At 37.2% G+C, this 13,595-nt stretch overlaps 1 long non-coding RNA gene across 1 annotated transcript in view; it reads right to left on the bottom strand.

Annotated features, from left to right (window-relative positions):
- Nucleotides 1-4,210: 4,210 nt before the first annotated feature.
- The window catches only part of LOC131411308 (uncharacterized), a 49,457-nt gene continuing 40,072 nt past the window's right edge, over nt 4,211-13,595 (bottom strand). Inside the window, exon 4 of the long non-coding RNA XR_009221539.1 lies at nt 4,211-4,607. This is a non-coding gene — a long non-coding RNA (uncharacterized LOC131411308). The remainder of the gene's footprint in view (nt 4,608-13,595) is intronic.

The following is a 13,595-nucleotide window of genomic DNA, read 5'->3' as shown; positions in this document are numbered from 1 at the left end:
AAGGCAGGCAGTGCCTGATGCGCCTCCTCACAGCTTCCCATTAAAATACCATAAGGACACTAACAAATGAAGGAAGCTCAAAATGCTTTTGAACGCAAGAATAATGCCCATTCTTGGATATCCTTTATTAACTTACTTAAGATGTTTAAGCCCAATTTAAACAACTTGAATGAAAGGGTATAAAAAAGCAAACAGCAAATAAACAAACACACACACACTTAATTGGGATGGAGGCTGAGGTGGGGGTTGGGAGAAAGACTTGGTTTTGTGAATCCAACCTCTCTTTCCTCTTTCCTAAGCCCGGCACTAGTCCCAGCCCGGCTCCCTCTTTTTTCCAGTTCTAGCATATTCCATAAACTTTATGACTGTGACATGTGGCAGCTCCTGACATTAATGTCATGCTGTTCTTAACAAATATTCGATGACTTCCTCTTCAGGATGAGCCCTGTGAATACAAGAGAACTTAGCTATAATGACTTTCCTATAATAATTTAGGCTTTCACGTTACATTCACATTTAAGAACATGTAGCTTCTCTATTGCTTATGAAATAAACATCAAACTCTTCTCTAGGCTTCCCACAATCTGACCCTGTTAAATCTCTCTCAGTTTCCTCTCTTTACTCCTCAACATTGCCACAAAATAATTTCTAGAAAAATGTGATATAAAATTTAAGCATCATCCATCTATCACTAACTGAAAATCAGTGCTTGCAAACAGGAGCTCAAGAAATTGGTATGTTTTGTTCATTTAAGGATCCTTTCTTTCGACACTCTTTATTTTAACAATTGATAATCCTGATTCTAGAGAATTTTCTTCTCCCTACATTTGTGTGTGTGTGTGTGTGTGTGTGTGTGTGTGTGTGTATCTGTATGCATCAGATATATCTAAGCTTTGAGCCAGGGTATGTTCACTGGAAATGCTTGCACCACCTTCTTGTTTTCCAGAGATACTCGTGTGAAGAGAGAGCTGTGAGATGGATAATCAACAGCTTGGTTTCAAGGGCTGTGAACTTTGACAGTTACATGAAATTCTTCTTTTTCCACAATTACTTCCACTTCATGCCATCTGTCTCTAAATTGAGAATCACCAAAATGGGTACTATGGTTGTATCCCACACAAATATCAAATGTTGTCATCCTTCTAGCCATTGCCATATGGTGATAATAAACTCTGAAATAAAGATACAAATGAATGAGAAATAAGAAATTTAACCAAACTCTGTGAGGAAAAAACACTAAAAGATAAGTTAGAGTAAAAATATCTTCTTGATTCTCATCCATTTGCCATTCAGAAAGCATCAGCTATCCTTTAAAAGTTAAGTTTTCTTTCCCTTTCTTAAAATCACTGAACATTTTCTCTTTTCTTGCTGGCACATTCAATTCTTGCTTACCCTGCACTTAATTTACCATTCTAGTATTTATAAGGCTTGTAAAATGTAATTTTCATCTCTGGATTCCAACCATACTTGCAACTGAACTGTAAAAGCTAAGCTTTCGGATCATCAAATAAATCAAATTCTGTGAAACAGAAGGCCTCTAGTCATGACTGAATCTTTGGTTTTCCCCTTAGTTTTGAAAGAGAAATAAAGAAATTATGTTTAGTTATTTTCCCTTTACAAAAAAATAAAATCCTAGGATAAGAGAAAATGAAAGGCATTTTAAAGACTGAATTAGATATTAGCAATGTGCAGCTATGATGTAGCTATGGGGCACACTGTAGGCATGCAAAGAAGCACAGGCCTAGCGTGCCCAGACATTAACTAAAACGGGAAAGCCTAAGGCATGGGATTTTAAAGAAATGTGTAAACTCTATTATTCACTGCTATTCTTTTTTTGTATAATTTCATGAACATCTGGCTTGATAAAGATGTTTGAGACCAAAGATGATAGCGATGTCATCTAGGGGGTGCTGAGCAACCACTGGGCAGAACCCCACAGGGTGTTATGGTTTTGGTGAAATCATCTCCATCAAGGCTCAGTTCTCCCCAGCCTTAAAGTCCAGAACCATTCTTAATATTGCATCAAGTAGTGATCAGTCTTTCAGGCACTGGCTCTTACTAGCCAGATGCAACAGAAAATAGAATTAGAATTGCCCAGGGAAAGGAATAACATGACCATTGAAGTATCACTTGCAGGGAAGCTGTGGTAGGAAGCCAAGTTGTGAAGAGGATGTTGTGTTGTGAACATGGAATCAGAGGACAGGGAAGTATCTGGATGACTCCATGGCTACTGTCACCCAGCTCCTTGCCTAAAGATTTCTTTTCCACCTTGGTTTTGTGGCTGCTGTATGGAATTGATGGTAATTGGAGAATTCATCAACACAACCCCCTGTATAGAGCTAGATCTTTCTCTTTCTGCTTCTTACCTGGGAGACTTTCATTAGCATAACTGAATTTATTTACCATTATCTATCAAGCATTTAATAATTTATCTCTCTGAGTTTGGAGGTGCATAAGTAGTAACCCTATCCATCAAAAATGAAAGGAATTTGAGTATTTGCTTTAGAAGATACACCCTGTTTTTCTCCTTAGGGAAAAACGTAGTTCTCCTTCTATCTAATCTAATTCTTCCATCTTTGTGCCAGATCTTATTATGTCTGGTCTGCTCCAAAACTTTACCTCCATCATTTACTTTTCTTTGGCTTATTCTTCATCGTTTCCCTCTCTGCTGATTATTTTCTTCTACATATAAATTAGATCTGCTCTCTAAAACTTAAAAAAAAAGTTCTTCCGTGGCCATTTACTGCCCTTTAGCTAGAATCCTCTCTCTGTGTCAAACCTCCTAAAAGAGAAGTCTATGTCTCCATTTAATCACCTAATAATCAGGTTCGATTTTAACACCACTCCATGGAGACCATTCTCTCTAAGGTCACCAATACTTCCTTAATTGCAAAACCCAATGGGGATTTGTTCCTTCTGTGGCTCTGTTCACTGGTGACCACTCCTTCCATTTCAAAGTTGGCCTCCTTTGGCTTCTCTAAAATGTACTCATTCTCCAACTTAATCAGACCACTGCTCAGGGTGTTTCCTACTTGGCTTCATTTCCTCTGCTGCCCTTTCATTTTCACTATTCCTCAGAGGTTTATCTTTGTCTTCTCTCATGCTCTTATGTTCTCTGAGCAAGCTGATTTATTGTTATGACTTCAACTGCCAGCTTCGTACTCATGATGGCCAAATCATTATCTCCTGCTCACCTCCTAAGCTCCAGAGCTATGTATTTGGCAGCGTATTTGACATCCCAACAGTGAGCAGGTTATACTAAACATTACAAAATGAAGCTCAATTGTTTTCCTCCAAGCCTCCCTCTTGTGTTATATATAACCAGTTTCAGTGAACGACATTGCCATTTATCCAATCATTCAAATGTAAAGACTGTAAATCACCTTTGCTACTCTCCTCTCCTTTGCCTGCAATATCCAATCACATACATCTCATGAGAAAGATACGGACATATCTCTAATCAGTCCCTTTTCTCCACTCTCACTGCTACTTCTTTAATTCAGGCCCTACCACTGCTCATCTGGACTGTTTCAACCACATCCGAAGTGGTATTCTCTTATATGAGAAAAAAAACCTACATAAGCGTTAAGAGGAAGAAAAGCAATACACTTTAAGAGTGCAATTAGTGATAATGAAGTGTGACCTCAACATCTAAAACCCTTAAAAGTGCCCAGAAATCTAATTTGCCTTTGTTTTGATTGCTGGAGCTTTTTACTGACATCAGGGAACAGAAATAAATTCTGAATTAAACCATTCACAGCTCTTTTATTTAGAGTGACTCCCATTTACCCATTTGAGAAATAATTTAAGGCTTTTCTACTGTTGCTAGCTCTGGGTCAGGGGAAGTATTAAACAATAGCCTCTAATAGCTTTTCTAAGTCTTCTTAAGCTGCCATTAAAGGTTCAAAGCCTTACTGTTGTCTCATACTTTCATTTATTTTCTTTTATGCCTCACTAAAACTTGTGTATCTTCCATTGTATTTTCACTATAAATTGCAAGGTTAGGAATTTATAAACGTCATCTGAAGTTTTAGAGTCCATTTGTCCACAGGATCCAATTTATTATATCATGTGCTCTGCTCCAAGTCATTAGTTTGTAAATTATAGTGTTTTTCAGTTGAGAAATCTTGTATGTTTTAAAAATGTTTTTTAAGCATGATTATGTTATGACCTTAATATAATTAATATGAAATACGTAATAAAAGCTCAGGTATCGCCAGTATCTTAGAAAAGATTCTGATAAACATGAAAGAAAGAGCCAGATATTTATAATCTGAAAAGTTAATCTTTTCTGAGTTTGAAGTTGTTTCACAGGATTGACCTCTCAAAGCATTTTATGAGAGTCTTACAGGATAATACAGACTCTTTGTCCCTATCCCATCCTGGAAGCACTGTCCTTCGGGCAGATGGCATCACAGTCCCCAGGTCCATCCATCACACAAATAAAATACTTCTCAGGCTGGGAGCAACGAGCATCGAGATGAGATCAACCATCCCTTTGTTCAGGGCAGGTGTTTCTGCCTTTACAGTGGTCACAAGGCCAATCTTCATATTTGTAACCATTCTTGTGCAGCTGGATCCTTGTTTGTATCTGTATGTTGGTTTACCTGGTGATTTAAAAGTATTTCTTAGAACAAAAAATTCAAGCAGTCTACTAAAGTAACTGAGATAGGCAGGTTGAGTTTTATTTCAATTTCTATGCAAGAGCATCTGTCTTTCAACAAAAGCACTAACAAACAAACAAAAATGAGGTCTTATTTTTAAGAGCTTGTGAACAAATATAAATTGCCAGCAAAATGGAAAAATAGCTATAAACTCAAAAATTTATGTATGTATGTGTGTATAAGCACAGACACGTATAAGCTACTCTGACTTCTGTCTAAAACAGCTTTTAAGTATTTAACCTCTTGAGCTGTAATTCTATCCATTGAAATAGGCCCCATGGCACCTGCTAATATGTGACAAGCAAACACATTCCAGGGCCTACCTTATGTCTTCCAGTTGGTATGTGATTTGCTTGGTAGTGGACCCAAAAAAGTACCTATGTCTGAAAAGTTTATCAAATTATACCCAATACATAAAATAAAAACCCAGAACTCTGGGATTTAAATCTGAAGAACTTTTTGTCAGTGATAATACAGTTTTATTTCATCTTATAAGCCATTATCTAATCTACTTGAATGATTCTATTGAAATCTGGAAGAAAAATAGGTATGATTCATCTTTATCCCAATGAGAACTGTTAGTTTTCTTTTTTCCTGTCGTTAATACCAACCTGCCAGGGTTTAGCAACACTGTGATGTCTTTTCTTTCTCAAATACACACTGATTATTAACTTGAGAAACCTAAATATGTAAAACAATTCTCTTCCATGAGTACTGTTTGACAACTTAATCGTGAAAAGCAAAGCAAAGCTTTTAACATTGGAGAGACTCTTGTTCCAAATTCTCTATCTAGTCATCTTTTCTCTTATTAAGCTGACTTCTAGAAGCAGCATTTAACTATAGAATGAAGGGAACCTTCATTTGCTGAGTATCTACTCCATGCCAGTAACTTTGCATATACTGCCTCATTTAATACTTGTAACAACTGTGAAAGGTAGGTATTTAATTCTGCTTTGTGTAGAAATTAAAATCCAGAGAATGACGTCCATGCTATACCATTAAGAAGCAATGAAGCCAAAATGCCAATCTAGATCTACCTTGTGCTGAAGCCTGTGTTATTCTTGCTTCATCTGGGTGACGTATGCACAGCAGAGCTGCCGAGAAGGATTACAGAATTATTTTCCTCGGGAGGCCAATGAGAACCAAATCTGGATCGGGTGGGTCTCGTTAGGATTATATAGGGGAAGGGACCTCTCTCTTAGAGGTCTTAAATGGGTCTTAAATCATATTCCTGAAGTATGTGTGTCACACATGAGTCAGTTCAGACTGAGTTCCAGGAATGACGGGGAAAGGGGACCCTTCATCTCGTGGCGCATCTGTGCTCTCTGGTGAGCCCTTTCACTTCTTTCTTGTTGTCATCTTGCTCTTGTCCTTGACACTAGCTCTTACAAACGTCCAATGCTATAATCTTCTTTTCTACTTCAGAGAAAATAGAGCACATCAGACAAAAACTCCTTCAACTTCCTTCTTCTAATCCTCTAACCTTATTCACATGCAGCAATCATTTCCTCTTTTCTCCTATTATAACGTAAAAGTTGCCCACCTTGCTTCTACATCTCTGTTGCTCAATTCCTCCTGCCTTCTCCGGACCACCCTCTATAATATACTCATATTCTAGTGTATGTTCTGGGTCTCCACCCTCCACAAAAGCATTTAAACATTTGTTTTTCTCATAACAAAACAAATAACCAAAGCCATGTCCCCCGCTAGCTACTGCCTTAATTTTCTTCTCTATTTTGTAAGCAAATTTTATGAAACAGTCATCTACCCTCTTTTTCTACTTATTTTCTCCAATTGAGTGTTCGAAACTCTTGAAATCCGATTTCCGGCCACACCACTCTACTGAAACTCTTTCTGTTGAGGTCACTGACAAGTTCATTATTGTTAAATCCAAAGAATACGTCTCCATCAGCCATGACCTTCCATGAACTCAGGGCTGTGTCTGATGGTGTTGACCTCTCCCTCCTTCTGCCACATGCTGCTGCCGTGGCTTCCACATCACTGTACACGCTGGGTCATCCTTCCAGCTCTCTAGCGGCTTCTTCTCCTTCGCATTTATATCATGATCTTTCTCTACCTCCAAACAGCTACAGGGCACTGGGAGAGATGGCTATGAAAAATAGAAATTCATATAATGCTTGTAATTGGCCTCAGATCTAGGGGAATATATAAAATATACGTATATATGGAGAGAGATGTGAGAGGTTCTTAATGGCCCCACTATGATTAATAAAATATAGGAAGATATATGTAGACATGGACATTGTAGCTCATTAAAGTAATAGAAATATAGAGAAAGCTCCTCAGATGCTTATTGTTGTTCTGCTACAACACGTATTTCTTTAACACAAGTTAGCTCATACATGATTGGTAAGTAGGGGAGATGACATCAGTGTAACGTGAAATCAAATACATTCATAAACAAATTTTCGTAGGCAAGAGAGGCTGGTAGAGCAGGAATAGAATTATAATCTTTGTTAGGAAAGGAAAAAGCTCATAGCTTGGCTACTACACAAGCAAGAACATTTTTAACTATATTATACAAAAATTAAAAACAACCTCCTGTGCTGGGGCTCTGACCCCAGAGTGGCACTCTTGGGCTTAGCATGGATCTCTCTCTCTGCAGGTTCTCTTTCCCCAAAGAGCACAGACCTTCACTTGCATTTGCATTATCTCAGTGGCCCCCAAACCCCCATTTCTATTTGATTGTTTTTGTACCTATTTCATATCCCTAAGGCGGCATCCCTGGACTCAGTTATTTCATGACATACCAATTTTTTTTTTATTATTGCTTTGGTTCCAAAGTTGCATGGATTCTGGGAAGTCTTTCCCCAAGCCCTATTTTTCCCATAAGCCCTGCTATTTTTAGTTCATGAGTTTTCAGAACACAAAGATTTTCAGGAATGCACACTTGCTGACATCCCAAGTACGTCTTTATAAATTTAATGGGAATTAAACATGGAATAGCCTGTACTTTATTATCAAGCACATGCTTGGGTTCTATGTCTGTGTTTCTTAAAAATTTTCAAGTGTCATACTTTGTTTTCTCAATACAAAGTTTCTTCAAACAAGGCCAATCTCGTATTCTTTATGACCTGTCTGCCAGGACTAAAGCATGAACAGAAAGCCATTTTTTAGTGGTATGAGTTATATGGTGTGAATCTAAGAAATCTCTTTCTTCCCATATTCAAAGATTGCAAAAATAGATGAGTAAATTTTAATCAAGAATGCAGAAAGGAATTCATTTTCGGCTGAATTCCAAGCCAAAGAATTTTCACTCTCAATTTTTTTTTTTTTTCATGCTAGAACTAAGGGGAAAAAATTGGAGGTTAGAATGGAAATGTAAATTTAATTTTAGCCACACTTTTCTAACTTAATTTCTATGAACATAAAATCAGCACTCATGTTTAACCTCTTGGTGTCCAACCATTAAACTGTGTTGCTGATCCTTTCTTTAAGGGTGTCCTTCCATAATCACTTGTGAGAATTCATATTCACCTTTCCTTCTTCTCAACTCTCTTTACCCAACATCATGTCTCCAGGCTTAGTCTGTCTTGTAAATTATGTTTAGACTCCAGACATTGTTAATCCAGATTCATTCACTGATTTACAGAACTTTGTCTTATAAAACGATGCCAACTAATGAAAGGAAACCACTCTACTGAGATTTTTTTTCTCAATTTTAAATGCCCCAGAATTCATGATCCTGGGAAGGAGAACATCTCCTTTCCTTTATTACTCCCCCATGCATTATATTAACTTCTCAAAAGAGAAAGTAAATGAAATTTTTGTTTTAATGCTAAATATTACGTAAAGAAGTTAAACACATTATTTTGAAGAAAGAATACACCCTTGCCTGCATGAAAAGATTGCAGACAAAAGTAGCTACATAGAATAAACCTTAATAGCAGTTGAAGCAGGAGAAGTGATGACAAGATGCAAGGAAATAGAGAGCTAAAATGGTAAAATTCATAAGGACATGGAGCAATGTGGTCAAGTGAAAGTCAAGCAAGGTAAATATTTAGATGGTTTGAACTAGGCATGTTTCATTTGAGAATTCTGCTGATTCTTACAAAATTATATGCCAAGGTTAATGTAACTAGGATATTATTTGCAATAGGTTTAAAAGGAAGTAAAAGTAATATCTTAGGGTTAGTGTGTTTTTAAACTATTTTTTTCTTTTTTCATAAATAAGTTTAGCATATCCTTATGAATGGCCATAATAATAGTGCTCACATTTTCTTAATTAAATCTTGAAATGCATCGTCGAAAAAACTCCCAAAAACAAACAAATGAAAAAAAAAATCAGAGTGTATGCGTGAGAACGACAGAGCAGAGCACAAAACACTTGAAATAAGTACTGGCCTGTATATTTCACTTCACAGAATTCTAACAGCATGAGCCCAGAGTTTCAGCAATGCAATGCAAACTTGTAAATAAACAGGATTTAAGTGAGTTTTATTTTTCACACACTGCTGACACAAACTTCAGTTCCTGTGTCCCATTGTCATGCTTTGTTTTATGAGATTGTTTTGTTTTATGCTTTCCGTCCAGAATTTCCTGAAGAATTTAAATAATCTTAAGATTTTAACACATATTAGTGCAAAATTAACATTTATGCCCTGTGGGTGCTCTGTAACCTAAATCATTCCAAATTTTGCCAACTATAGGTCTTTCGCCAGGTTGCTTTCATTGGGCAGTAACTGTCCTATCATTATTAGGTTATATATACCTTGAAAAGAAAAAGAGACTAGCAAGATGAAGTACTAGCCACATCGGTAGCCCCTGCTAAAATCCAGTAAACATAGGTTTGCTTTGTTGATGTGTTAGCTGCTACCCTCAAATCTGCCAAATAAAAATGAAAATGAGTTAGGAGGAAAGCTGTTCCAAACATATTGCAGTGACCATTCCCAGCCAGCCTGGGCCCTAGCGGTCAGTCCTAAAAAGTGATCAGCCAGAGGTAGGGATAAGGTGCATCTGTCTTCTGGCATAGCATAACAAAGGCCCCAAGACTGCAAAGTTTATGGCCTCGCAGAGGGTAAAAATCACATAGTACTACAAATTACTTTTGTGATTCACCACTGGAGGAATTCAATTTTATGACAGCAATTTGGAAGGAAATGTCGCTAGACCTGATATATAGCTTTTCTTTCATATAATAGATGAAAATCTATTGTAATTTTTCAAAAAATACTAAACTTTCTTAAATATATGATTGCTAAAATTAGTCTGCATATTTTTGGAGGAGTATGGCTAGGATGCTGGGAGGGATGTGAGATTATGAGTGCAAAAGAACCAGAAGGAAGATAATCAAACACCTTCAATCCTCTGAGAAACCACACTAAGTAAGTTTTTGAAAATCATTATTGCTTTTAATATTCTCCATTTACTTTCATGTAAAATTTAGCTAACATCCATCTACTATAGTAATCTGATCACTAGATCACTAGTTCAGTGGGAAATTCCATTTGTCCAACTTTCACTGACAGCCATTTCCCAAGCAAAGGTAGCTTCCAGCACTGATGTCTGCCTAAGGGATAACGACATCTCCTCAAAAAATCTTTGTCTTTGCTGATATAAAAATAACTAGGTTTGATTTCCTCTTAGTATAAAGTCCCTGATTTACACACATAGGAAAATAATTTAAAAGACATATAGATACTCAGAACTCTACTTGAATCATCAAATTAAGTTTGGGAGAATTGCCAAAGAAATATCACGTAAAAAGACAAGTTTATTTCTAGGACAAAGCTGTTGTGTTCACATTAACATAAATATTTAGTATTAAAATAAAATCTTGAAAATGCTTTTTAAAAGCAAATTGAGCAAAAATTCCACTAAACCTTGATTTTCCCACATAAGCCAATGCATTACTTTCTCTTCTTGTCATGTAAACCTTGTCTTGAGTCTTTCCAAATCCCAAGCTTAAATTAATAACACACACAATTTTTACAAAACCTTCATAGATTGTAGACAAACTGACTGAATCTCTTTTGCTTGTTCCCAGGCAACATTGCTCTGATCATTTCTTCTTCATTAGGGAAGAATGGATTTCCACTTGGTTTATTGGAGAGTGAGTGCTGCTGTGCACAGTTTCTCCAGAAATTGCAAAGTGCTTTATGATGTGCTGTTATCTAGAAACTCATCATCCAAAATTTCAAGCATCCAGAATAAAATCATGAACCCAAAAGCCTGCTAAATGTCTTTCAAAGAAATATAACATTTGCAACTTGGAAACACAGGTATGAGAGCTAGTTACTTAATCTGCTCATATCTCAGTTTCTTCATGTATAAAATGTGGATAGTACCTAACAGGACCTAAGTCATTGTATATCATGAAGATGAAAATGAATTAATACATGGAAAGTACTTAGAACATTGCTTGTCACGTGCTAAGAACTTCTTTAGTGTTAGTGATGATAATAGTGAGGATGATGATTAACAGCTGAGGAAACCGATCCTTATAGAAATATGAGATTGGCCCAGGCCAAAGTGGTACACCTGAGCCATAAGTCACACCCCCACTTTTTATTTTAAGTTCCATGCTCTTTCAATTGTGCCTTACTGAGAATCTCCAAAGAGTAGGCAGGATATGATGAGTGAGAAACCATCCATTTCACATAATATTCATACATTCTACTTAGTAGCAGAGCAGGTCAGAGGCATTTTCAGAGTAAAGTTAAAATTTACTTTGACCAGTTTGATTGTCTGGTCACTTCTAACATGCTTTATTGTGTATTAAGTTATAGAAGACAACAAAGTAGAAGTACTGCAGTGCGGGCTAGTGGAAGCAGACAGTCACGTAGGGAGTTACAGATAATAACAAGATACGAAGTAAAAGAATGACAAAATAAAAAATAATTACACTGTACAGGCACCTAATTTCTGGAGAAATGCCTGCGTTAAATCTCTCTGACTATCCCAACAGTCTGGGAGAACATTACTCTCCATGCTCTTCTAAATGCAGCATTCTATAACTCAATAATGATGACTCATAGTCACTAGGGAGAAAATAAAATGCATTTAGTACATTCTGCATAAGAAGGCATGGAAGTTGCTATGCTTTTCAAATATTCCTCAGTGTTCCTACCTTACTGTTATTATCAGCAAGAAAAGCACAGAAAAAAAAGACAGAGAAGTTTATAAGCCTCTGTCTGGTATTTTTCTGTTTGGTTTTGTTTTTGACAATTTCTCTGCTTTGCTGCAACTCTATGTAATTGAATCTACAGATGTCACTTTCAGTCAGGCTCAATCTCTCCCCATTTTCTGTGTCAATATTCATCAACATAAAGTAAAAATATCAATAATCCAGGTCCCACCTCACCATCTGTCTCATGGGGCTTAAAATTAATCTCCTTTCAGAGGTCAAGTGGATTTATTGTCCCAGTTATGCCGTTTTCTAGTCTGACCTTCAGCAAACGTACTAGAGTAGCACTTCCCAATAGAACTCTCTTAAATGATGGAATGTTCCCATGGGCTGTACAATATTATAGCCAATAGCCACATTTGGCCATTGAGCACTTGAAATATGGCTAGTGAACTTAAGGAACAGAACTTTTAAATTGATTTCATTTTAATTAATTTAATTTTAAAAAGTCACATAGAGCTAGCAGCTACCATGTTAGACAGTGCAGCACTAGAGATTCCCTGATCCTAGTTGATAGTCCCCCAAATGACTGTCCATCTGCTCGATTGCTTTGACTGCACTTGTATTTTCTCTGACTGTGTCACCTACCCATTAGAAACCTCAGATCCACTATCCCTGAATTGCAATCAAGATGGCAAGACCAGAATATTCGGTTAATATATTGAATGGATATGTTGCTGGAAAACACTTGAATCACACAGAAAGCTTAGCGAAATAAATATAAAATATTTTTGAAATATTTTATTAACCAAATTTTAGAGCAAAAAAAAAAAAAAATGAAATCTGCAGATGCCAGACATGAAGAAGAAACTCAAAGGCAGAGATATGAACAGGTACCAAATCTGAGTGGCTCACTGGGAAAGTTAAGTTATAGGGATAGGAGAAGTTTTAAAGACAAAATAAAGGAAGAAATAAGACATTGAGGCTGCTGCAGGATAGGAAGTTGGATTTGTCAGCTCAGGTTGCCATAACAAAATACCATAGACTGGGTGGCTTAGACAATAGAAATTTCTTTTCTCCCAGTTCAGGAGGCTGGAAGTCCAAGATCAGCAGGCCAGCATGTTTGGGTTCCGGTGAGAGCTCTTTCTGACTTGAAGACAGGCCACCTCACTATGTGCTGACATGGCCTTCCCTTAGTGCATGGAGCAAGCTCTCTAGTGTTTCTTCTTGTGAGGACACTAATCCCATCATGAGGGCCCCATCCTCATGATCCCTTCTAATCCTAATCACCTCCCAAAAGCCCCATCTCCAAATACTATCACCCTGGGGGCTAAGGCTTCAACATATGACTTTTGGGGGAACACAATTCAGTCTGTAACAGAAGTTGTCCCTGGAGTCACAACTAAAATAGAGATTAACACTGTCAGAAAGCTGGTTTTGTGCTTAAAGCAGTAGGAAGAAAAGCAATCACTTTCAAGAATTTAGAACTCTAAGCCTTTGTTCTTCTGAGGCCAAATTCACATAACTTACGGTACAAGGCAAAAATGACCACAATTTTTTGCAGGTCTTTCTATCAAGAGGTAGAGTCTATTTCCCTATCCCTCGAATTCAGGCTTGGCAATATAACTTGCTCTGAAAATAGGACAGTAGTAAATATGATGCATGAGGGGAATTAAAGGGTGCTTGCCCACTGGGAATTGCTATTTCTTTTCATAGGGTGATTACTCTGTGAAAAAGTCAGTCCAGCCTAGCAAGGATGAGAGGCCATGTAGAGCAGAGTTCATCCATCTTGGTTGAACCACTTCACCAAACAACCAGACTTCCATCGACCTGGGTGCTGACCA

This window comes from Diceros bicornis, chromosome 11, assembly GCF_020826845.1.
Source record: "Diceros bicornis minor isolate mBicDic1 chromosome 11, mDicBic1.mat.cur, whole genome shotgun sequence".
Classification (NCBI taxonomy): domain Eukaryota; kingdom Metazoa; phylum Chordata; class Mammalia; order Perissodactyla; family Rhinocerotidae; genus Diceros; species Diceros bicornis.
This window is presented reverse-complemented; position numbering and strand designations above follow the sequence as displayed.